The sequence below is a fragment of the Falco biarmicus genome, chromosome 3, assembly GCF_023638135.1.
Source record: "Falco biarmicus isolate bFalBia1 chromosome 3, bFalBia1.pri, whole genome shotgun sequence".
Taxonomy (NCBI): Eukaryota; Metazoa; Chordata; class Aves; order Falconiformes; family Falconidae; genus Falco; species Falco biarmicus.
In genome coordinates, this window is record NC_079290.1 from 102973392 (window position 1) to 102999041 (window position 25650).

Consider the following 25650-nt stretch of genomic DNA (forward strand, 5'->3'; position numbering starts at 1 on the left):
TGAGATTAATACTTTTTGCAAAAATGATAATGAAGAACACACCCAGGGACCGGTCACAGAAATTACAAATATTTGGAGGGTGGATGAAGAAAGAAAAACACTGTCCTTGCCCCACTGTCCTGCTTTCCCTAGCAACATAGAAAAAGTTTTCAGTACTTTAGGTGGGTTTCTGTTCTAACAGACATTCTGGTCTAACTAACATCCCCTCAGAACCACCAGGGACAGGGACAGCCTGCAGCCCCCCAGCTAGCCATCGAGCCTCCCTTGGGCTTTGACTGGGGCAAGCTGACCCCCAGGTTCATGTGCCCCATGGGAGCGATGCCTGCTTGGGCTCCCTAGCCAGCATCCCTGTAAACAGCAGCATCATTCTCTGGACTCACCTGGGGCAGAGAACCTGTAATTAGAAGAAAATTCTTTACAATAAAGCTTCTAGCTTCTGAAGCTATTCGTGCTCAATTTTCATACAGCTTTTGGCAAAGTAACTGGGTGTTTAATCAATTTTAATTTCCATTTAGGCTTTGAAACAGTGTTTTGCCATGTGTGTTGTAAGGAAGCAATAGCACCATTGAACTAAAATAGTGAAATAGGATTTAATAGCAAATTACTCATAACAAAGATGAGTCTTGCGTGTCTGCTCATTCACTCATGGAACCATTAATTAAAAGGAAAAGTGCAAAGGCTATTGATGACATTTAATCTGTCACCTTGGTTTTACTGAAGACAGACAGCTAGGAGGAGGAGAGATGCCCTGCTGTAAGGTGACCTTCTCCAGCCAAGCAAACCCCCTTTTTTCACACGGCACCCAGAGCTGTCTCAGCTGGAACTCCTCTGACTGTTTCAGGCATGTTCTTGGGCTCTAAATGAGCTGCCACTTCCCCACTTAGAAAAAGTAAAAATAACCTGGCAAGATCTTTGTGAATAGTTCAGCAAAGATGCCTTCTCAATGTGTACCATCAAACAAAAAGGTTTATGGGGTACATCTATCTAAAAAAAAAAAAAAAGGCTCAAAAAACAGTATGAAAAGGATTGTTGGGTTCTGTTTAAAGTAATAAAACTGCATCTCCAAAGTATCTGAAAGAGGGCAATGGAAAATGAGTGCGACCTTTTGCCTGCAGGCATTCAGCTCAAGAACGCCCCAGCACGAAGCAGGGTTTGATCAGGCTGCTGGCAGTGCCGGCAGCCGGGTTATAACCTTGATCAGTGAGTCAGTCTTGCACTCCCCAGCAGTTTCATCTCTGTCATGACCATTATATGACAATAAGCATTTCACAAAGGAGTGGCCTCATCTTGTGGCTCGGGTTAATTACTAGTCAAGAAGGGGCAGCCCACCAGCTCCCAGAGCACCCACTTCTCCCCAAACTGGCTGCACTTCAGAAAACGAGCCAAAGGCGCCCAAGGTGGCTGCAGCTCCTTGACAAGCCGCCTCCCTCCCTCCCCTTGCTGCTTCCCCATCCTTCTGCTCTGTGATGGTTCCCTGCTGTGGAAGTGGAGATGGTTCTTCCATCGCCAGGAGGGAGCAGAGCCGAGGGCAGGCTGCTCCGGTGTGACGCCTCCCGCTGACACGGCCCCCACAGGGGCTTCTCCATGATCATCCCAGCCCTGCGGATTCTGAAAATCCCTTTTTTATTTGCCAAAAATACTGCTGGCAACTGGGCATTCATTATGTGGTAACGCAATCACTCAACTTCCCTGACAATTTTCTGTTTGTTTGTTTTCAGCAGCTCCACTGCTAGTAAGCAGTAAATGTGATAAGCGCTGTAGATAGGACATCAGTCTTGTTCTCATCAAGACTAAACACTGTGAGAAAAGCCCCAGTTATCGCACAAATCTGCTTAAATAATTCTGCAGGTAGCACTGCTGGAATTACTCATGTTCTTCACTGCAGTGGCTTTGTTCTGCTTTATGCCATAGCTCAGCCACTGGCATTTGCAGGAGAAAAATAAATAAATTTAAACATCATTCAACTTAACAACTCGTGTAACATACGTCAGGCCTTCCTTTACAAGTCTTAGCAGCATCTTATTTGGTTTTTAAAGACACAGCATCAATGTAAGCCATGCTGGAATTAATGGGGTGACTGCATTCCCTCCCTCTTCTCCAGAGCAGCCTCCTCTGGACGCTGGCATCTGCGCTGCCTCCTGCAAATCCCAACTGTCCCTTGCTGTCGCAGCCCATAACGTTCACAGATGATGCGATGTGCAGCTGGCTGCCCCAACCTTCCCGTCAGCAGCCATCCCCACCTCTCTCCTGCGATTGCCACCTGTAGGAGCAGGCTGGCATCCACAAGAAGAACTCACGAACAGCCCCCAGGTTGTCCAAAGCCACCTGAATCCCAACAGGTGCCCTAGGGGGGTACCGGAGGTTTGTGCACAGCTCCTTGGGACCCACCTGTGGCCAGCTGTGTTCCTCTCAATCTGAATTGCCATGTAAAGAGCAAAACCACACTTGCAGAACCTCACTGTTCTCTCTAATTTATGTTGCAAGCCGCTGGAACGGTAGGTCTGTTGTTTTCTTATGAGAAAGATGCCACACGTGCCAGCAACAGCACCATGAGCAAATCAGTTACCTCATTTTTTCTGTTTGATGGCGAAGTGGATTCACGGCCAGAAGATGATAGTCACAGCAATGTCCATAGCTAACAAACACAGCACTGGAGTCAGGGGTAATACATCCCTTCCCCTCAAATGTGTTTCAAAAGCTCTGCAGTAACTTCAGCTTACATAAAGAAGCTGAAAATGTTATTAATAATAATATTAATATTATATTATAGGGCATGTAAGACCCATCTGTGTATATATACACGTCAGGCTCATCTTTATTATGTGTAATTTGTTATTAATTCCTATTATATTAATAATAATTAAAAGACCCAGGCAAATTCATTAAGCCCACTGACCTCTTGCTTCACAGTGAATTCAGTGGGCTGCACGTTCATTACGTATAGAAGTCCAGCGCTCGCGATGCCATTTGGTTTGTTGTTTCTGGCGGCAAACAGGCTGGGGGAGGGAAAGCTCCAGGGCCAGTTCTGCGTGCGCTCTTTGTAATGTGGTTTGTGTGCCGTGGTGCTCTGTGTGTGCTGAGCAAACTCTCTTCCTTCTGCTTCAAGTGCTGTGAGCGCCTGAACGGTGCCACAGGCATCAAGATGGAAAGTGCTTTTCTGCATCCTTTTTTCCACAAAATGGGAAACACCAACGTCTCTGCTAACCCCAGGAGCGCTGAGCCACCCGCCAGCAGGTCTGCAGGGCGCTGGTCACCCCAGGCGTGCCATGCAACCAGCCTGGTGTCAGACCAGCCCTTCCATGGGTGCCAGGCTCGGCTTGGCAATGTCTACACTGGTGTCGTGGTTCGGATTAGGACCGTGCTTTCAAAAGTAGTTCCTTCACTCTCCCCATTTACTGTGCTCGGGCTCACACTGCCCAGCCCAGGGTCCTTCTGCAGAGCTGGACTGAAAGGTGCCACCCAGCTGCTAACGGGCTTTGGGTCCCCGGAGCACCCTACAGCTGCGCAGGAGGAAAAAACTCCTGAAACACAGTGTGGATGCCAGGCATCGTTTTGCTCCTAATTGCAGACATAGCCATCGTTCGCTGTTTGTGCTCTGACCTGCTTTGTACCCATGCAAAGCAAGCTGAATAATGCATACATTGTGCCCATCTGGATGCACGCCGATAGAGGAAGTTACTGTGAAGTGAGTGAGGGGGACTCTGAACTTACCATAGGCTAACTCCTTCTGTAGACCACCCCTAGCAGTAGTTTACTCTTCCCTGAAAATGGTGTATTCGCCTTCCATGAAACTCTAAAAGCTACTTTGCAGCACATTGTTTGCCATGTTCGTAAGCCTCCAGACAGCCCGAATGCTGGGTGATTAAATATTAATCTGAATCAACTTTCAGAGTCGTTTAGTTAAACTGTTTTAGATTTCTCTGTATTGACATTCAGACTTAAAGGGGATGTACGGTTTTTGGGGGGTTTTTTGGTTTGTTTTTTTTCCAAAATGAACTACCATTTACTGTGAAAACCTCTGTTCTGAATGACAGTCAACACAGGAGCTTAGCTTTGTCTAATGATCCATTTTTTAAATCTGAAACTAGTCAATTTGGATTATTTTTTTCCCCAAGAACCACAGTGTAGATAAACCCCACAGAGATCATCCTGATGTTATGCTTCTCCCATTGTCCTTTATTTTCAGCCAAATGGCTTAGGAGAACCCTTCAGACCGCAAAGCCTGTGATGCAGCAAATACAATAATTTTAGGCACAATGTTGAGTTTACACAATGAATTGTATTTAAAAAGCATTAACTCTTGAGCTTGAAATCTTGCCCAAATCAAGACAGGATCAAGCTGAACACTGTTGGATTGTTTTTCCATGTGTTTGGCTGCCTGACCATGTCTTTATTCAGTAAGAAAGGTTTCATCTTTGGAGCTTTGGGTCCTGGCATTAGGTCTGAAAGATGAAAGCTAATTTCAAAACTGCCTGCAGTTTATGCTCTGTTCTTTCTTCCCATTTATAGAATGTTTTCTGCCTTGGTACTTTGAGTGGGCAAATCCCAACACAGGCAAAATATCTTTCCAGCCTGAGCACGGCGGCTGGGATTTCTTATACCAGCATGGAGGCTGACTTATGTTGATTTTTACATCCAAAGCCTTTGCAGGAGAGCAATTCCCGAACACATGGCATGGCCTTGGGCCAGGGCACTCTTGCCTGGGTGGGAGGTGCAGGGCAGCCACCGGCTCTGGCAGCGCGGCCACAGCACCGGGACACGCTACAGAGCCGTTTGCATCTGCTCGGGGAAAAAAGCAGCTGAAATCTAACTACATGCCATGTTCTCCTAAGGCTCCTGTTTTGATAAATGCTGTTAATATGGATACTGGGGTCTCATGTTCAAATCAAAGAGCCAAGTAGCTAACAGTTTCTTGCTTGGCAGAGTTACTTGCCCCTCTACCACCCCCGTGACTCTGGAGATCAACACAACAAGAGGAAAATGAACACCCCTGTACGTAACAAGCTTAACGAGGTTTCTGTTTCAGGGTAGATTTGCACATACTACCTTAAAATTGAGTTTAGCTTTAATTGCAAGGTGGCTTGTATGCTGTTTATTATGACTGTGGTCTTGCAACTGGATATAGGAGATTATCAAGACCTGAATTGGTTGCTGTGACTCTCAGCAAAGCTGCAGTAACGTAACCTGGCGTCTAATAAAGGAGGAAATACCAGAGCTGTAACTCACAGCAATATTACTGCCACACAGAAAAGATACGGAGTGTTTACAAGCCATCACCACAGTACCTCTATGATGTCTTCCATGACTTTCTTAATTTCCTTTGTTTATTTAACTCTTGTGATTTTCCAACCTGGGTAATTTTCCCCGGAACAATTTGAAAAATTGACTTTAATATAAAAAGTACATCCTGCTTGCAGCAGGTTATATAATTTCTATATATAGTTCGCAGAAAACTCTAAACTCTCCTTGTTCCTACACAAAAGAACATAAATACACAGAAAAAGTTATATTTGTGTAATATATACACATGGCCACTGTTGTAATAGATCATTAATGTTTTACACGTGCAAGTGACCACTTGATTTACAAATCACTTCAGGGGGAAAATACTGTATTTTCTCTACTGCTGTCATTGGTGCAATGGTACTATCCCTCCCCACTGCATTGCTATTTGCAGCATTATTTCTTAGCTCCGAGAACTTTGTTCACATCAGCTGCCCTGAACAGAATTGGTTGCAGTCACATAAATAGAAGTTCACCTTAATTATTCTCCTGTTTGGAAAAAAAAAATAAATCACTCTCACCTGAAGCAAGCGATGCTTCATTTCCCTTTCTTGTTTTTTCCCCCATCCTTTTCCCCTCCCTACAGCTACAAAAAACAACTATCTCCATGACAGGTACCAGGATTTTGCTGTCTGCATCTCTCCCTTCAAAAGCACACTCAGCAATACTTTGTGACAATCGAGCAAAAATATTACAACAATAGTTTTTAACATAGCCTTCACCTGCACGTTCACCCACCCATCTCTGGGAGGAGCTGAGGACTGGGGGGCAGGCTCCCAGGGGCTTTCTTTTGTCCTTGCCACCGATTCTGAGAAGCGAGTTTCTACATCCATCCCCACGGCCTACACACACCCCAGGTGCCCCAAGTTCATGGGCACTATCACCTTCCCTCCCTTTTTGTGATTCCTCATTTTATCTTGGAATTATTTAACCACGGTGGCTCAGTTTTTCAATCTGTAAAACACATAAATACTTACAAACCCCCTAATCCCTAGTGCTACTTACCCAAAGGAGCCCCAAGAAGCTGAAGATATTAGAGGAGTTCTTTTTGACTCAGCTGAAACATCTTACTGACCTGTGACATCCTTTCTGGATTAGATGATACAAATCCCTAAACCAAATTCATTGTGGCAGTAATAACAAATGAGATGATAAAATAATCCAAAGAAATCAGCAAAAAAGCAATGCTAAAAGTCATCACATTGTGAGTCTAGAGGAAAAGTTAACTTTTTGTCTTCGCAGCTCTGGGATAACAGTCCAGTTTTTTCTCAGCTTTCAGGTAAAAAACCTGTAAGTATTGCACTTGAAGCTGGGGAGTGGGTTGCTTTATGAAAGTTGCCCTCAGTGAGCAGTGCAAGCATATAAAGCTAACGCTTTTAAGTTTATTACTTTTTTTAAAAAATCTGAACATATTTAAGAAATTTTAAACTAATTGAACAAATTAAACTGTGGTGTGCCCTAGCTTCTGTGTTTGCCCGGTCACTGCAATTGTAGCTGCCATCTGTGGAACAGAAGCAATGGCAACACTGGTGGGATGGATCGGGACGAAATGGGTAAACACACCTGCAAAGCATTTAATCACACTCCCTTTGACATAATGGGGGCTTCAGGTGGTGATTTCATTTGGAGCAGGACCAGGTCCAACTAGAAACCAGAATTTTTAAACTGGAAGACTGATGAGGCTGCACCCACACTCCCATGTAAAGACAGCTCCTCACAGAAAACCATATATATCCTTTTAACTGCAGTAGGAAGGCTTGATTGTAAACCAGAATCAATTGCATTTACTCCAGGCAAGCCTGGGAACATGAATAAGAAGGACCAGTGTCTGTCCCACTCTCCTACAGGCCTAAGTATGAAACCAAGCTGCCATTTTACCCTTTGCAGCCCACTTTTGCTGCTAGGGTCTGCTGCTGCAGCCACAGGAGGCAGGGACTGGCACACACGAGGTGGCCTGCAAGGAACGGGGGCACAAAGCAGTGCAAAAGCGATGCCACCGCATGAAGACGGCTGGAGCCAGAGACCCCGATTTCCATCACTTCTGCCAAGACTGTTCAAATGTGATCCTGTCCAAACCAGCTCACTGCTCCATGCAACCTTTTCTCCATCTGCTCAAAAAAGTGGAATCATATGATGTTTGAGGGTAAGTGGCATGGACCCCATAACGGGGGTCTGGCATTGGCCCTCATTATCACTTTCCACTAACTATCACCCGAATTATTGCACCTAGTAAAGTATTTGCAACTCAGTGGAACTTGGTGGAGGGGAGGGATTATTTTTAATGCTTTGGACATATTCAAAAGCAGAATTTTACCTGTGTAGTCATGCTTGCTATTTGCTTCTGGGGCCATGCAATTAACCACACGCAGCAGGGCTTGACCCAGTTCAAGCCAGAAGGTAACCTCTGAAGATAACAGAACCCCTATCGGTTTGTGAACAGAATTGGGCTCCAAATGTCCATGGCCTTGTCTAATTACTGGTTAGGAACTAGAGGGTAAAAAAAGAAGTAATAGAGGCTTACCTCTGTGAATTTTAAGACAGAAAATTTTGAGGAAGTGCAAGCCATATACAGATGAAGCTAAATGGATAAATAAACAGAACAGGCACAGAAAAGTAAATGCATGAAAATCTCATGCCAGCCAAAATATGTCCCAGGCTAGGTGTGCTGCCAAGCAGCAAACAAATTAAAATAAAAAGATCTTGCTGTACGAGAAAGGCAATTGGTTTCAAATGGTTCTTTAGTACTGGTAAAACCAAGGTCAGATATTGTGATGTCTGTCTTGCTTCCAGACTTTAGCGGGAGAGCTGGCGGAGAGCATGCCAAAAGCAGTGCCAAGATGGAGCTGAGAAGGTTGAATAAGCAAGGCTGAATGGGCGGTCCTGTTTGTCTTCTCGTACTGCAAGAACAACAGAATATGAAATTAAATTAGAAGGCAATATGTTTAAATTGACAATTACCTCTTCAGTGTTACCTTGAAAACCAAGTAGTTCAAGAACAGTGAAGCGTTACCTTGAAACCTGATAGGTTTTGTAGTGAATGAATGTAAGCAATAATCAGTAAAAGCATGAAATGTGTATGTATGTACAAAGGAAACCTCCCTAATACCCACAGATTGTATTAATAAAACTATACGCTGGTTTCTTTCCCTGCGACATGCAGAGCTGGCTCCTTGCAGGGTCAAGGGGCTGCCTGGGACTGGTGGTTTTTATCCAGTTGGACCTGACCTTTCTTGCAGCTGATGCACTAACTGAGAAAAGACACTAATTAATGCATACATAATCTTTACTTTGGTCTTAAGAGGCAGAAATCATGACAGATGTCAGAACTAGCCAGAAGTTTCCACAAGGGAGGGAAAAGGAAAAATTAAAAAAAAAAAATTAAAATGGGATGAATACCAGGATACACGGTAAATAAATTAAAGGATGTAAAGACTGACAGAACTCCGGAGCCAGATGCTGCCAGAGACGTTCAGAAAGGACTGGCCGGAGCTCACGCAGGTGCCTCGGGAAATGTGTTTTAGTCCTTGCAAGTAAGTTGCAACTCGCTGTAGTAGTGGGGGGAGCGGGTGCACCAGGGCACCCCCGCTACCGGCGCAGCGGAGTTGCGAGGGCGGCGCTGCCGGCCCGGCGGGGGGGGGGGGGGGGCGCAGCACCGGGCACCGAACGGGGAAACGGCAGCGCCGAGCACCGGCCGGGGAGACAGCAGCGCCCGAGCGTCTGCGGACGTCGCTCCCCACTGTGCCGGCCGGGGGGACCCGGCAGCCCCCGGCCCACGCCGCCCCCGGAGCGGGGCCCGTGCAAGCCCCCCCCTCCGCAGAGACACGGCGCGGCGGGGCTGCGCGGCTCCGCTCCCCGGCCCCAGCTCGGCAGCGCGGCGCTCCGCAGCCGCGGGCGCGCAGCCCACGCACCGGGGGCTCCCCGGCAGCGCCCACCGGCGGCGGCTGCGCTCGGCGGCTCCGGCGGGCCGGGGGCCCGGCCGCGCGCGCAGGACAGCCCACCGCCGGGACAGCGCGGCCGCTCCCCAGAGTGCGTTACAGCGAGACTCGGGATTAAGTTTTTGGGCGAACGGCGCCGGCAGCTTGCGGACGAGGGCTGCCAGCGGCGGGACGCCGGGGGGCGGGGGGGATAAATTGATTAACCGCGATGTGAACGCCGCCGCCCCCTCGGCGCTGAGCATCGCCGCTGCGCACCCCGAGCAGCACCGTGCTCTGCGGGCTGCCCGGGACCGCCGCTGACCCCGGCCCTCCCAGCCCGGCGGCTCCGGGCGACCCCGGCCCCGTGCCCCCGGCGGCAGGCGGCGCTCTGCGGCCGGGACTGGCGGTGGCGGTGGGGCCGCGCCGAGCCGGAGCCAGGCGGGCCGAGCGGGGCAGCCGGGAGCGGACAGTGGCCGCCGCCTCCCTCCCCGGCCCCGGCGGGGAGCGGCCAGAGCCCCAGGTGAGCGGACCGCGAGGCGGGGTCGCCCCGGTGGGCGAGGGGCGGGGGATCGTGGGTGACTTGGCCGCTAACTTACCGGCTCCCCTCCGCGCCCCGGGCTGTGCGCGGTGCGAGGGGCGCAGCCGGAGCCCCGTCCCTCCGTGCCGTCCCTCCGTGCCCCCCGCGGCGGGACCCCGCCGCCTGGTCCCCTCCGTGCCCCCAGCCCGGGCTGCGTGGTGGCCGCTGCCGAGCCCGACGGTCGTCCCTTGCCGGCGCTGGCAGCGGGGCTGGGGGCTGCGGGGGGCGCAGCGCCTGACCTGCCAGGGAACGCTCCCCTGCCTGCTCGGGTGGGTTTGGGGGGACGTTCCGTCCGAGTTACAGCAAGGGGTGGCCGGAGCGGAGGGTGGCCGGGCGTGCAGCGCCCTCGGCTCCGCGGTGTGGCTCGGGCAGGGTCCCCCGCGGCTCGGGTCCCCCCCGGTGCGCACAGAACGGGCCCTTGGTCAGGTTGCAGCGTCTGCTCAGCGACGTGTCCGGCTGGCGTGACTCCGGATTTCAGCGTGGATCCGAAGCAAAATTTGCTGCGAATATGCGCGTTACTCACAGTTAATGTTTGGTGAACGTTACGGATAATTGGAGCGCGGCTCCTCGGTGGGATCGGGCCGCCGGTCGTGACGGAGCCCGGGCTCAGCGCACCGCACCGTGCGTGGCTGAGGGGCTGAGGCTCGGCCCCGGCCAGGGGGGCCCGCCAGCCCTGGGCAGCACCGGGGGGCCCCGCCGGCACCGGGCAGCCGGGCTGTGCGTGCACCGATGCTGCACGCGCTTCTGCGAGAGCTTCGCAGCGCGCCCCCCTCCCCGGGGGGGCTGCCTGGCCCCAGACAGGGGGCGAGCCCCCACCCCAGGGCAGGCTTTCGGCTCAGCCTGCGGCAGCAGCGTTATTGCGGAGGGAGAGGTGCCCTCAGCTCACCCCCCCGATGTTCTGCGGTTCGAGGCGCCGGAGGGTGACCTTCCGTTCGTTGCTCGGAGGACTCCAGACCTCTTTTATTTGCTCATCTTAAGGCTTCCCTAAAACAAACAAGCGGAGCATTTGGAAGGAGACCTATGGCTGAATATTCAGCACTTCCTTTCCCTGGGAAAGGCCGGCAGACGTTCCCGCTTTCCGGGAAGCGTTTCCAGCCAGGCAGGAGGGACCCGAGGTGGCCCGAAGCAGAGCGCGGTGGGGCAGAGCAGGGCAGCGGTTTCCCATGCGCCACGCCGGGCGTGGAGAAACTGGGTTCGAAACCAGGCAAATTGTCTCGGTCTTTTTTTCCACGACACTTTTATTTTGGTGGGTTAATCAGCATATTGGTTTCTGTGAAAACTCAAGACTTCTTCCTTTTAAAAAATACCGGCAGTATCCCCCGACATTGTCAGGCAGTGGGTATCTGAGGCACTGCTGCACTCACTGGGACGTAACAGCATCTGGCCTTGTGCCCCTGGTCCTGTGCCTAATAATACATCGTGGGAGCGCTGCATTAACTGTCAATGGATGTCTGTCATCTCTTCGGGCTTAATTACAGAGTGGTTTTAAAACAGCACACAAAGGAAAGTTTCAGCTCAGCTTTTAAATGTAATATAGTCCTGTGTATGAATAACTCTCATGGTGCCTGGATCTGTTGGCAGTGTCCCCATTAATTAAACCCAGCTTTGTTTACGTGGCTTGTTCTGAAGCCCTAAAATGTGCAAGTTCATTTTTTAATTTCCCTTTAGCAGCTCTGTGTTGATAAAACTGACAAGAGTTGCATTTCTTTGCTGGTTGTTTAGCCAGGATTGTGGTGGTCTTCAGATGATTCTCATCTTTGTCATCATCATGTTTGGTTCTGGAAGAAATCCTTTCAAATGCATGACTGCAATTTCAGGACAGTTTAAGAAATGGCTCCCAGGCAGTCAGATTGCGCCTTGCACTGAACGCAGTGCCGTCTGCAGTCAGACGGGATCAGTAATCAAGTCGGCATTGGATGGGGTTTTTTATGCTGTGGAAACCCTCGTAGCACTTCTGTGGCACAAGACCAGTCTCATCAGAGGAGCGTGAGCCAGAAAAGCTGCCAGGAACCAGCAATGCTGTAGCTGACCTGTGCTAACATCGTGCATGGGTACTGTTGGTACAGGGTAAGAGTACCCAGGCAGTGAATGGATCTGGAGTGTTGTCTCCTGAATGCTCAGCAGAGCTTTTTGCTTGTGAACTTGCATGCAGACAGCTATTCGGTTGCTTGTTTTGAGCAACTGGGGGAAAGACCAAACTGGATGTGATCACCGTGTCCTCAGATTGTTTGCAAGGCAGGAAGAGAGGCAGCATTTGGAAGACTGAGCAGGTGATAAAAATAAATGTTCAATTTGAATGGTATTAAGGGAAGAAACAGAAAACTGGAGGTAGTGAAAACTCTTAAACGTTTTCGGAAGGTCTAAGTGATTGGGGAGCCAGTTTCCTATTTTAAAAATGACATAGGCAGTCAAGGACCAGAGTATTAATTTTGTGATACAGTTGGGTCTCAGCAGGGGTTGAAAAACTTTGCAGATGTATATAAGTGATAAGGATGGAGATTGTTCCTTTTAAAATTTTTTGTAGCTCTACTAAAAAAATGAAGAAGCCGTATCAGCTCTGGCCGGGTGTCTTTTTGAATATTGCGTGCCTTGCATTGCATTTGGTAGCTTATTTGTTTAAGACATCAGTTTTGAGTTATGTGACTTGCATGTTTCCCTACTCAGATTAATGCCCTCATCAGACTGATTATGGCACATTTTATCACCAATGGTCCTTAATGCTTTGTTTGTCAGGAATTTTTAAGTACCTGTTGATTAAACCTAACAACTTAAGTTGCTTTGTACTGCTTTCCTGGTGCATTGTTACTGTGCATCACAGCTGAATCTATGTCCTATTTCAGGCGGCAGTTTAGCCATACGGAAAGTCAGTCGCTGTTGCTCCTGTGCCTCTTGTGTAGTGTCTTGTCTGTGGAAGACCTCTTCCTTGCTCCTTGCTTTTCTGTGTGGTTTGGTTAAATGGTGAGCAGAATAAAAAAAAAAAGATTTTTGAAGGCTGGTGCTGGTCATACTGGCTGGTGCAAGACGGGCAGCTGTCCCCTTGATGTCCCAGCAGAATGGGCGCACGTTCCCCGTGTCTTAAGGTGAGAGAGGGGCCGGGGTCCCTCTGCTTTCTTAATTCTGTCCTTCTGCCCTTAGCAACTCAAAAATCATCTGTGATGTCTTAGTAAAAGCTGATGAGCTTTAGGAGGAGTGCTTTACATTTTCAACCTTTCAGTGCTTGCACTAACTTTAGGTGCACATCTTCCACTGAAGAGCAATTTCTGGAGCATTATTCTTCTTAAAAACTTAAAATCTCTTTTATGTTTTTCCACCTTGGAAAAAGATAAGTACAGTCTCCCAGCTTCTTCACATGAACTGGCATCTCTGACAATCATTCAGGTTATACCAACAAATTTGCCATTTCACAACCATTTGGTGATAAAATCTAATACTTTAAAGCAAAACTGAGGTTTGTGGTATTTTTTCCAAGTGACAGAAAACTGAAAGAAGAGTTTTTACAGGCTACGGTAATTGAATCAAGTCACTTTAATATGTTCCTACTCCTGAGTAGAAAAGGTCCCAGATGATCTCTTTCTCGTTGTCTTTTAGGATTCTACATGACTACATTAAAAATAAGGATAATAAAGGCTGCTAACTGGGATGCCACCTATTGGTAAAAATAAATATAAAGCCACTATGTTTGCAGAATATCTATGCAAATAATGGTTCTCCATGCTCTGTGCTACTCGGTTAACTGGTGTCTTTCATTTTGTGAGCTCTCTTGGTAGCATTCATGAAGTTTGTTGAAAACAAGGGATCCAACTAAAGCGTGTTAAATTAGAGTTCTGCGCAACCGGCAGGAGGTAAATCAATATTAGACAAATGGGAAAGAACATGAGCATTTAAAAGGAAAAATGTTGTACCCAAGCTTCTAGGAATATTAAAGCAACTGAGACAAAACAGAAATAAAGCATTAAAGATGTATCCTTTCAGTGTTGTTTCAAAAGAATTACATGTGCTGGTGATTATGGAAATTATTCTCATCATCTTTTTCAGAGCTTTGTGTTTCTTGAAGAAACAAATAGTGCTGAGACTGAGGTGGTATCCACAAGAAGCACTTTGTAAATAGTAGTGATGTGGGGGGTTTTGACAACTGAGTTTGAACCATTTGTCTCAGCCTTCTATAAATGGCTCCATTAGCAGAATAAATAGGCTGATGTCATCTGGACAGGGAATAATGGTAAGATCCAGCCCTGTCCGTGTGTGCAGGGTTGTCTCATGCCAGGATGCCTGTGCTCACCCTTCAGGGAATAGGAGCTCCATGGGAACACCTGTGAGTGCACTGGTGGTACCCTTCTCTGTCTGAACTCCACCACTCCCTGGGTGCAAAGGGGTGCTGACACCTAATAGAATCATTTAGTTTGGAAAAGACTCTCAAGATCATAGAGTCCAACTGTTAATCTGACACTGTGAAGTCCATCACTACATTGGCTTTGCTTGGTACACCTAGGATTTGAGTGTGGTCTCCTTGGAGCTTTGGAGAGGAATGATAAATGTGTTTATTTTCTGAGAAGAGCCATGCTGAATGTGTATATATCTGGCCATCCTGTGATTATTTTTTCTAAAATGTTTCTAGTCAGACACGTTACTGGAATGAACCGAAAATGAGGTTTCTCGGATGGACTGTAAAGCAGGCATCATGCGTTGGCTGTGAAGCAAGTTCCTCACACGTGCCATCATCTTTCACATACTTACCCCACTGTCTGTATTACAAGACATCTGCAACTATAAAATGTTTGACACTGGGCAGATGAAGGAAAAAGGAGAAGTAAACTGGTCAGATTTAGGATAAACCATCCTCCAGGGGTTTGGCACAGCTGTGAAAATAATTTTTGTGCCAAGCCTTGTACCCCTGAAAAATATACCAAACATCTCCAGTCCAGCTCATTTCTGAGACTGGGATTTTATCTACCCAGAGTGTTGAACAGACCTGGGTGCTGAATGGGAAGCTCATTTCCACCCACTTTTTAATTTCTCCAGTTAGAACTGGATGTAAGCTATTGCTTTTAAATCTTTGTCACATCAAACCAGCTTTGAATCAAGGAAGATTCTGCTTTGTTACCTGTTCAGCTGAAAACAGGTGTCTTCTAGGGAGATCTGCTTACTTGGGTGACTGAAGGTGTGAAAATTTGCATCATCTCCCAGTCTCTCCCTTTCGCCTCCCTGCCCCTCTTCGTCCCTCCCTTGCCATGGGACTCACTGTATGCATCATGAGCCCTGATTTCTGTGCCTTATCCCACTGCTGGTTCAGGTGGGATTGGGATTTCTGGGCTGTTCCTGGCCTGGGATGGAATGGTTTCATTCACAGCTAAACTCGGAATTTGGTTACAGCTGAAGTGATGCTGAATTGGGTGCGCAGCAATGGCAGAACACCATATACAGCGTCAACAGCGATGGGAATGCTCTATTTTAACCACACAAGTGATGTAGATTAATGAAGGAAACTGTATGTGATTCCCATTAATGAGTTGAGCTCATGTGGCTTGTGTGGTTTTGCATGGTTGGTGTGAAGCAATGCCAGACAGGAGACAGCCCAGCTGTCTGAAGTTGGTTATCACACTGATGGATGGATTTTTCAGTGTGTAGAAAAATGTTCTTTTTTTATATATATTTAAAAAAAAAAAAAAAAAAAGAGGAACATGCTGCTTTGGAAATTAGATGGAAACAATTGCTAGAGAAAGTGCATTGTCAACACTCAATCGCTGAGCAGTCAAAATAACGGGATAAAGGGTAGACTGAGCTTAGGGAAGATGAGGTGTTTTGAACTTCTCAGGGTGAAGTGCAAGAACCCCAGGTACTCCGCGCTGAACAGATTGTGATGAACAGCAGGAGAAACAGTTGTTTTCCTTCAAATTATCAGTGCATTTTTCTCAACTGGTGAAGCTGGGAAGCTGGCACCTACATGGAGACTCTGCAATCACAATATAAATTCATTCAACAAAACTCTTGAGTGAAAACAAAGTCTCTTTAGTTTAGAGCTTTTCAAATATTTCAAAGGCTAAAGTCTGTATGGGTTAGGATTCTACTTTATTCTGACCTGCCAGGTTGAAATTTTTTACTTGGTTTTCAAGAGTGAATTCTCTTTCCTCACAAGCTGCCTTTGAGAATGTTATGGAGTTAAGGAGGAACGACTTTAGAAAGCAGGTATGTCCCATGAGCACATCCTCAGAAATTTTAGTTTCTAATTCTGACATCAGAAATTACTGCTTTTGGAGATTACTGTAATTTGCTTCTAGTTAATAAGGATTGTGATAGACCATCAAGATTGATACTGCCTTTCCTTATTTCATGCTTCCTTTCCTCTTTTAGTTTTTTCTTGTAGTGAATTTGCAGTTCTGTTTTGATGGCAGACTTGCTATGTGCCTCCATGGACAGGCTGGTACCACTTCATTGCCATTACTGGACCTTTTGCCATCTTTTCAGGCTGCAAGACATGGTTGTTCAGCTGAGCTCTTACATTTGTGTGCAGTAGCACACACTGACCTAGTTCTGAGCTCACCCCGGTGCTCAGAAGAGTGACCAGCCTTACCTGCCAGACCTGAGCCATCAGCAAAGCCGCAAGGGGCTTGTTTGTGATTTCTATTGATGCTTATGGGCATGCTTACTTTGAGTGACATCACTTATATGATGTCTTTCAATATCCAGAAGCAGACAATAAAGTCTTGACCCTGTTGTATTTAATCGTGGCCACAGTTCCTGTGGCAGTTCTCATGTTAATATATTCAGTCTTAGTTCCCAGGGAAGTTTTATGTACCTTTTCCAGCTTGTCATTCGGCTGAGCTTGTGTTCATTGCTGAAGGGACCTTCACAGTCCCACATCAGTGCCTTGGGGATGTCTCTGCTCTTCAGTCTACAAGGCAGCAGGAGCAACTCCCGTCGTTCTAGTTCTAGTTCAGACACAGCTGATTTGCTCCACGTTCTGTACCTAGAATAGTTTTCTTGCTGTGTTCTTGTCTCTCATGTTTTTCAAGGTCGTTTATTAAGGTTTGCCTTTCTGAATTGTAGTTTTTAACGTTATTAGATGTCTGTAAAGTCTTCAAAGGTGTTTCAGAAAGGACTTTTCCAGGTATGACTCTAAAGCCTTTGAAAATATGCATGGGTTAGGGAAGCTGATCGGGGTTACTTATGAAAGAGAGAAATAAGAGAAATGTAGAAAGTCTTTTCATGACAAGTTGAAGTAGTCTTGAAGCTGGTATAAGGCTCCATTTTATCCTTACTGATTAGGAACAAAAGGTTGGGTCCTTTGAGGCCTGGAAATGCACAGTATGCTCAACCTGTTCTTCAGCCGCCGAGAGCCGGAGCAGCACATCTCCCCGGCTTTTGAGAGCCCCAGCATTTGGTAACTGTAGACTGCGAATCTCCCCTTCTGTGTATATATTCTTCAATGTAAATGTCACTAAAATATTTCTCGGTTTAGTATTAAATCTAGTGTTTCCCTAAAACCCATATTCCACATTCAGCTTCTGCTGGTGGTCTTGGGGGCTCCTTGCCGTGAGGGCTTCCCTAGCAGCGGGCGCGGGTCTGCGGCGGGAGCAGCCCCTGGCTGGGCGGCAGGGAAGTGTTCTCTGCTACGCTGAGGTGGATCGAAGGAGCCTGCCCAGATCTGCCGTGGTACGAATAAGAGCATATCTCAGCTCTAGACGTTTGTTCTTGTATCTCTTTGTATTTGTACCGTGGTCTGGAGTTAAAACCTTCAGAGTTACAGGCTACTAATGTGTTGCCCTTAGGCTAAGCAAGAGTAAAACTTCTAATTTTATTTCTTTTCTAGCTTTAAAATAAAAGTTTGTGAAAAGGGCTTACATTCAGTGCCTAATCTTGCCAGACTTTACCCTTTCCAGTAATTCTTAATGCACGCAAGCAATCCTACAGAATATATCGGCATCCTGGAGCTGATGGAGACTAGTGTAAGTAAGGGGTTTCAAGAGTGTTACAGAACATTTAAAAGCCTTTTATTTATCAAATCTCATACATTCTAATTACTAGTTCACAGTTTGTATGCTTTGTCATGTTAATAAGTGTGATGAATCATTTTTAATAGCCATTGTGTTTCTCTGCCGGCTCTGATGGTGCCTGTGGTAGCTGTGGCAGATAGTACCTGCTCAACGCTGTGACCTGTATGTGCGTGCTTCTCAGAAATACGCTTTTTTGTTTCATACCAAACACGGTCTGTTACGCAACAACCTACTACAGCTGTAAATGCTGATCTCTGTTTTCCTTTTTTTTTTCTTTTTTAATACTATCTAAAATTAAATTATTCCCCAAATGAAGGGATCCTCCTTTAGGTTAAGTGAGAGAAGACAGGTGTATGATCCAAGACTCATACTTCAATGTGTTTTCATGAACTGGATTAATTGAGATGCTTATAAAAAGTGTTATAAGGGGGGCACATTGCTTGTATCACTGTGAAAAACCAAAGTCAGATGAGGATTTCTCATGTACAACGGCAGCAGCCTGCTTCTTTTCTGAAGGCTCTGGAGTGAGCATTTCCCTGGGCTTTTCTTGCCTCCTTCTTGGTTGAGAAGATTTTCCAAGCATGATCTAAAGATCAAAGAGAGTTGGTGACGTGATTTTCTTTCCCCGAGTTTTTGCTTCCTTGGCATCCTTTGTTCTGATTACGCATGCTTCAATATCCTTGCAAAAAGGATAGTGTCTGTTTGCTCTTCTTTTACCCCAGGAAGTATGGGTGAATTAAATTATTACAGCTGTAAGCCAAGGGTGCTCTTGCTTGTAGAAGGCTAACAAGCAAGAGTGAGATGAACAGTAGGTGCAGTGGTGGCATGTGCAGTTGGTGAGCTGTTAATACCTGTTCAAACTCGGATCACGTCTTCCTGGAAGAAAGAAAAGCCAGTTACCATCGTCCTGGCCTTCATGGTGTCAGCAGTAGCTTAGACAGGGCTAATTAGACAGGGAAGATTTCATCTTCCCTTCCAGCACCTTTCACCACCATCACCTCAGAGATCTCCTCAGGGTCCTGGCATAGTCTGCTGCGGTCCTTGCCTTGAACTTTGTCGCAAGAGCCAAACAAGGCCCGTAATGACCTAGTTAACAGGATTGTGATAGTGCTTTCCTTCCCAATGGCCTAGTTATTGCCTGTGGGTACCTGCCTTAGCTCAACCAACCTCGGTTGCAGGCAGAACTGTCAAGGAGCCAGAGTACAGGTCTCAGAGAAATTCACAGAAATAATTTGCAATCCTGATAGAGCGCAATATTTTCTTAATTGTCTTTTTCCGTGAATCTCAATAATCCACTAGAGTATGTCAGTTTATACCACTCTTGGCATTCTCAGAAGTGGACTGTTATTAAAAAGAAAAGAGAAAAAGCAATTGTACCACAGAAAGATCCTACTCTGCAATTTTTAAGTTATTCTATGCATCACTGGAGATTTCAATGCAAAATAATAAAGCAAGAGACACAGCTGCAGTTATACTAAATAGCATAGAAAGGTATAAAAGAAATCAGATCCCTTATTTTCAGAATGTAAATTAAAATGCACTGTTTGGGTTTAGGAGCAAAGCACGCCAAAGAGCAAGACATGTCATGATTGCGCATTATGAGGTTCCTTGAACCTTCCAGTGAATTGTGTGGTATCAGCTACTGCTTTTCCCATCCTATTTCCATTTATGAAAGCTGGTAGAGATCGTCTGACTCTGAGGCATCCATTGCTGGCATTTCAGCTGGCCATTAAATGTATTCAAATAGTCATAATATAAGCGTAATGATCTCATTTCATTTAAAATAAGTTGGTGTAAAATTGCACAGACTGGTATTTTGGCTTACAGTGGTACCAGAACGAAGTGGAACAGCAGTGTTCTGGCTGTTCAGCTGTACATCTGGCATTATTTTCTGTCCTCTGCGTCGCGAGAAGTTTTGTCTCCATTCATCTTGTGCGTTCGCTTCCCGATTCACAGAGGTAATGGGTGTCTCAGCCCCTGATGTGGCTTCACAGCCATCAGCTGCATGTTCACAGGGCTGCCTCTGAAAAAAGGTGAGTTCCTTACTTGCCAGGCTTGGCAATGCCTGACTGGAGGTTTCTGAATGAGCTGCTAAGCCCCAGATGTGGTTCCTGTGCTGCCCGTGGGTCCTGGAGCGACCTGTTCTGTAGCACCCACCCACCACGCTCCCTGGTCACTCTGCTGCAGCGTACATAGCTCTTGCACGATGTGACTGAAAGCGTGACCCAAAGCTTTTCTGCAGCCTGCACAGCTGGGTTCCTGCTCTTGGAAACCAGAGTACTGCAAAGTGTGGGAACGGGCAGGAAAATAGGGATCTGGAGCTCTTCAGTGTAGATTCCGGGTGCAGCCAGTTTGCAGAAAGCGCTGCAGCCTAGGCGTTGTCATTATCATTTGTTGGTTTTTTTCTCCACAAGAGTGTTTCTGAACCCCTGCCGCATAGCCAAGTCTGAGTCAAAGCTGTGAGCAGGTACCTCCCTGAGTCCCGTTAAAATGGGGTGGTCGTCAGGCATAGTTGCCTTCAGCCCCGGGGAAGGACAGAGCAGAGCCTGCTGTTTCCTTTGGAAGGGCAGTGGGGTGGGACAGCAGTCCCTGAGCTGGAGCTGTGAGGCTGGGAACTGAGCTGCCCTCCGGAGTGAGAACTGCCGATTCCGAGCCTCTGGGTCAGGGTCTGGCTTCTTGGCTGGGTGTTCCCTTCGACTCCTGTCATGCCCCCCACACCAGAAACTCTCAGGGCCGGATGGAGAAGGCAAAGGCAAGAGGGACCACGATACTGTGCCCATTTTCCTGGTGGCAGGCAACTTGCTTCTCATGCCGTGAGAGTGAGGATGGAAGGTAATGAATGAATGTGGTAATGGAACGAGTATCCCTCTGCCGCTTCCATAGTCTCATCTGAGCCAACTGGTAAGCGTTGGAGTGCCAGGAAACAACATGTGGGTTTCTAGGGATCCAAGGATGGATTTAAAAACATTTTTATGTTGCTTATTCACCCACTTTACATTTTTCTACACCAATCGGTTCTCAACAGCACGGCAATAAGTATGGTATTAGTACCGTTACAGTTAGGGTTTTGTGATTGTGTAAAAGCAGTTTCATTTATCAGTTTTTATCTCCCACCCACATTTTCTACTGTGTGTTCTGAGATGCTGTGAAGTGCCTCTGGAACAAACAACGTGGTAGCAGCAGAGGTTGTTAAATCCATAGTCCTAAAGGAAACTCAACATTTTTAACAGAAAATCTGACAGAGCTCCTTAATGAAATGTGTGTGTCGGGCCGGGCACTTTCTTCCTTGTGGTTGCACTTAGCAGCTCCGCCACGGCCCTGTGCCTTTCCCCGTGGGGACAGCCTCTCTGCTTCCCGAGGGGAGAGGGGCAGCGCGTGCGACGCTGTCCCCAGCCTCCATCCTGTCTGCTTTGGCACGGGGGCAGTCGAGGGGGAGAGGCAAAGCCCTTGGGCCCACGTGCCGGTGGTGGGAGGACGAGGTAGGCAGGCAGGGGTGCGGTGGCAGCAGTGCCGCCTGTGACCTGCCACACAGGACGCAGTGGGAGAGGAGGCTTAGGGGAGGTTGCAAGAGGGGGATCTTGGCTGGAGCTTCCATTTCAAAGCTTTTTCAGGGCGACGGGTTTATTGCACCTGGGGAGAGCTGAGAAGCTGGCAGTTGGGTACAAGCATGGCTGGGGAAAGCAGGGACGGAGCTGGAGGAGCTTTGAGGATTGTTGCACCGGGCAGCACTGACTCCTTACGGGCACTGGTGTGGCAGAGCACTGAAGAGTCTGCCTTTCCACAGGGGCACTGCTCAGCCTTGATGCCACGTAGTGAGGCAGTTGGTTTGCTACAGCACATGGTAGGGATAGATTTAGGCTGGGTCTAGCAGAGCTTCAGTCTTCTCCCACTGCCTCTCTCCCCTGCTCCCCTGACGCAGGGCCAGGGAACCAGAACAGCGCTGTGGCTGCCCTTCACCTCAACCCTGTTTGCTACTCGCAGAGAATCAGAGACAAAAAGCCAGTGTCATACATGGAGTGAGAGACTGTCACTTGTCCCCCTCAGCCACGGTGGGTGTGTGACTCAGCCTGCCGCGGGCCCTCGGGGGAGTCTGTGTCCTTGTTCCATCACCTGGTGCAACATGTGTGGGAAAGGTGCATCTGCTCCTTCCTACAGCCTGAACACATATTCCAGCACCTTGGGGTGGGGTGAGAAGACATTAGCCTACATCTAGACACCTGTTGTACAGGGCCCATAGCGTGGGGCAGGTGGGGGGGGGCTGCAGCACCCAGAGCTGGTTCCCCAGAGGGCGCGAGCGGGGCGCAGGCGGCAGCATATGGCACGTCAGTGTGCAGCCAGCACCTCCTCCCGCAGCGGGTCGGCTTCCTCGGCGGGTGCCCTAACTTGGTTTTGTAGAAGACCTAATTCTTTCCTAGATAAGTGAATGGATTTGGTCTGGAAATAGAGAATCTCATGGTTCCTCTGACTGAAGTTTTTTTCCAAAGTGGAAAGACACTATCAACTTCAAGGCAAATAACATATGTTGGAGAAGAATTTTGGGAGGCAGCATACCAAGATTTTAGGCCAAATGCTGAGAAAACATTTGGAAAGTATTTCAGAAGTAACTAAATGCAAAAGAAAGAATCGGGGGGGGGGGGGGGGGGGGGAGGGGGGAAGAAGTTCTTTTATTTTCATCTGCTCCTGAGCTGGACAAAATCAAAGGAATATCTTCACTTAACTGTGGACACATCTTGGAAACATCTGCAGGCTGATAACCTCCTTCCTCTGGCTCTGGAGCATCCGCTGCTGGGGGGAGGTGCAGGCAGGAGGAGGCAGGGCTCCGTAGGAAGAGGAGCCATGTGTGCTCCAGCCCGTTGCACGGTTCGTTGTGGTGTGAAGCGACCTCAAGCTCAATGCTCTGTGAATCGCCTTGAAGAAGCCACCGAGCACTGCCATGAGCGGGTGACCCATGGCAGTAAGTCACCGACACAGCTAGAGTGATGGTGCTGGAGCAGAACCAGGAGGCCAGATACGACGCAAATATCTCAGTGTAGCTGACAGGGTTTGTTTTCCTAGATACATGGCCCTGTTATGGCCACATGTGATTATTTCTCAGGTTTCAAATGAACATAAGATTTCTGAAATACTCATTTTCAGAGCTAAAATTAAGGCAGGAGGTATACAGAGTATTTGGTTAAAGTTTGACTTTCAGGTATGTTGTTAGTCTAGTATAAAAATTGCTGGCCTCACCCTTCTGAAGAAAAAAAAAAAAAGAAGATATGTTAAAATAATCTGTATCCATCTGCCTCAGGGAAAGCAGTCAGATGGCGTGGTTTCACTCAAAGTAGTTGGAGTATTGCAAAAGTGAGGAGGAGGAAAATTTGGAAATGTTTGTTTATTCATTGACTAGGAAAGGGAAGGAAAGATGTTTTTCTAGGATAGGAAGGAATGCACGTTTGGTTTTGTGGTGTGGGTAGTATGCCCCAGTTACACTTCAAGGCATTGAATGGCAGATGAAATAAGACCGGTCAAGATAACTAGACAGGTGTGCTCAAAATTTGGCATTATCTCTTGTCAAGGTTTTAGACTGTCCTTATCTCATCTTGCACCGGCGTTGAGTTTCAGCAGACCAAATTTTTAAAGTTTTTAGAACTGCCAAGTGTAATCAATTGTGATAAATTGGTGGAGGGGAAAGGAGCTGAGGGAAGCTGAAAAGTGTTGACAGGTTTTTTAGTAAACTGTGTGGCTAGGGGTTACACCTGCCATCTAGCAGTAAGGAAGAAGAAATAATAATAATAATAAAAAAGGAAATTTGATACCAGTCTTTGTCGTAGAAGGTAAATGATTATATGAGAAAGAGGGGCTTATGGAAAGTAAAATGTAACTGTTGCAGATACTTACTGGAAGTTGCAAGCAATAAAATTTTCAAAATTAAACAAAAAGAAATGGGAGGATTTAAAGTAACATTTATTAGGACATAAAATAACTCATAGGTAAAGGTTTTAAGAGCAATAGGAATATAAGCCAATAAGACAGAATGACTCGGAAATAAAGTGTAATGTGCCAGTTGCACGGGTTTGCTTGTTGTGTTTGTGGGAGCTTTTGCACATTCTGAATTTTATAACAGTCTCTGACCAGATTTATTTTCGATTACTCAGGTGTAGGGTTTTTTTTAATGCAGAAACTGCAGGTGTGTAAAGGGATACCATAACAATAATTCACAATATTAAAACTTAGATTGTGTTACTCAGTATGCAATATCCTCTAGATTAAATAGCCAAATCTTCATCAGACTTCCGATTTGTGTGTTTGCAATCATTCAGATATGAGAAATCTACGTTTTAGCATACATACAGCTGCACTTGAAAAGGCATTTGAATCGCTGCAGAGCTGATTAGCTGATACAATTATGTGGGCATATTTTGTACATATGAATAAGGAGGCAGTGGAAATGTAACATTAAATATCATTTATTTTCGTCACTGTTTTGTTAATTAAAAAAGCTATTAGTCATTGCTTATTGAAGACGTCAGGCAAATTTCATGTGTTGCCCACGTGTTCCCTGTGTGACTGCCAGCCCTGTGGCACAGCAGACCGCAGCGCGGGGATGGAGAGCCGGTGTGGCGCCAGGCGCGGAGCGGTGCGTGAGGGCGGGGGTGCTCACCTTCTGAACCAGGGACCAAAGAAAAGTTTACCAGACGAAAAGGTGATTTCAGCATTGTTTCAAAAATCAGAGTCAAGGCCTGTGGGAATGAGATCACCATAGCCTTGAAAGGAGGACTTGGGTACATAAATGACAAATTACTGCTTCCAAAACCCAGCTTCAGTAATCCATATTCAGCCAACTTTTGACTCTGCAGCTTAGATATGATGGGTATAAATATTTGGGATGAAGTTCTGTGGTGGATAACAATTGCAGCTCAATTTTTTAGAACATATGACTACATGGTAGATTATTTATATATGCTGTACCGCATAAATGTAATCATGCTTGTCACTGTGGAAGGGAAAATGGACCTGGTAATGACGAGCTAGAACTGATGCTTGGCGTGCTGGTACTGTGAGACATGTACTTGGGGTGAAAGGGTCCATAAACAGAAGAAAAGTGTGTTTGCTCTAGTGGAGGATAACTTGGAGAGAGAGAGTAAAGAAGCTACTTAAAAGGATATTTGCCAGATTATGAGAGGTAAGGAGAGATATCACAAGTGACTCCTTTGCCTTTCCATTATTAGGAAAGAAGCGGAAAAGAGGCTAATAGATTAAGGTGTTTTATTCTTTAGATTTAGTTTTAGAACTCAGTATCTGGTTGAGGGGAGCAAGCATTAAACACTGGCAGGGGTATAGGAGTGGATGCCCGTATGGGAGGTGCTCAGCAACAACTATGGCACATGCAGGAGAATTTGGAATGAAAATGTCTGTAACATCTACAAAACTGCTGCTCCCTGCTGTCTGTCTGGGATGGCTTGGCTGGGGGTAGTGGGCTTTCACTGCCTCTATCTTTTCCTGGTGGAAGTAGAGGTATTTAGGAGTGTGAGATGGCAGGGAAATGAGGATACATATTGTCTCTTCTTGTCCCCGTCTTGTCCCTACAATTTTGGATGGGGTATTCAGGAAGGCTCCTTTGTAGTGGTTTCTAATTCTTTGCTTTCTCTTCTTCCTCTCATTCGGTGGCACCACATAGGATCCAGTGGGTCTGCTGGAGCTGGGGAAGCACAGGTCTCTGTGTGCAAAATCATCATCACTCTGAAAATCTTAACGGATTTACATGCAAAAAAAGCTAGGATGCTGTACGCCATTCTGTATCCAGAATTAGAACGAGCCTTCTTAATTTAGATGGAAGTAGCCTGTCCATGTTGCAAGACTGCATCTACAGTCTGGGCATCTTTATTAGCTGTGTATTTGTGGT

The 25650-nt window shown here is 46.9% G+C and overlaps 1 protein-coding gene across 1 annotated transcript in view; it reads left to right on the top strand.

Annotated features, from left to right (window-relative positions):
* Positions 1-8957: 8957 nt before the first annotated feature.
* KCNG2 (potassium voltage-gated channel modifier subfamily G member 2) overlaps positions 8958-25650 on the top strand; it is a 61611-nt gene continuing 44918 nt past the window's right edge. The window contains exon 1 of the mRNA XM_056333189.1: positions 8958-9717. The gene's annotated coding sequence lies outside the window, so the exon portion shown is untranslated. The remainder of the gene's footprint in view (positions 9718-25650) is intronic.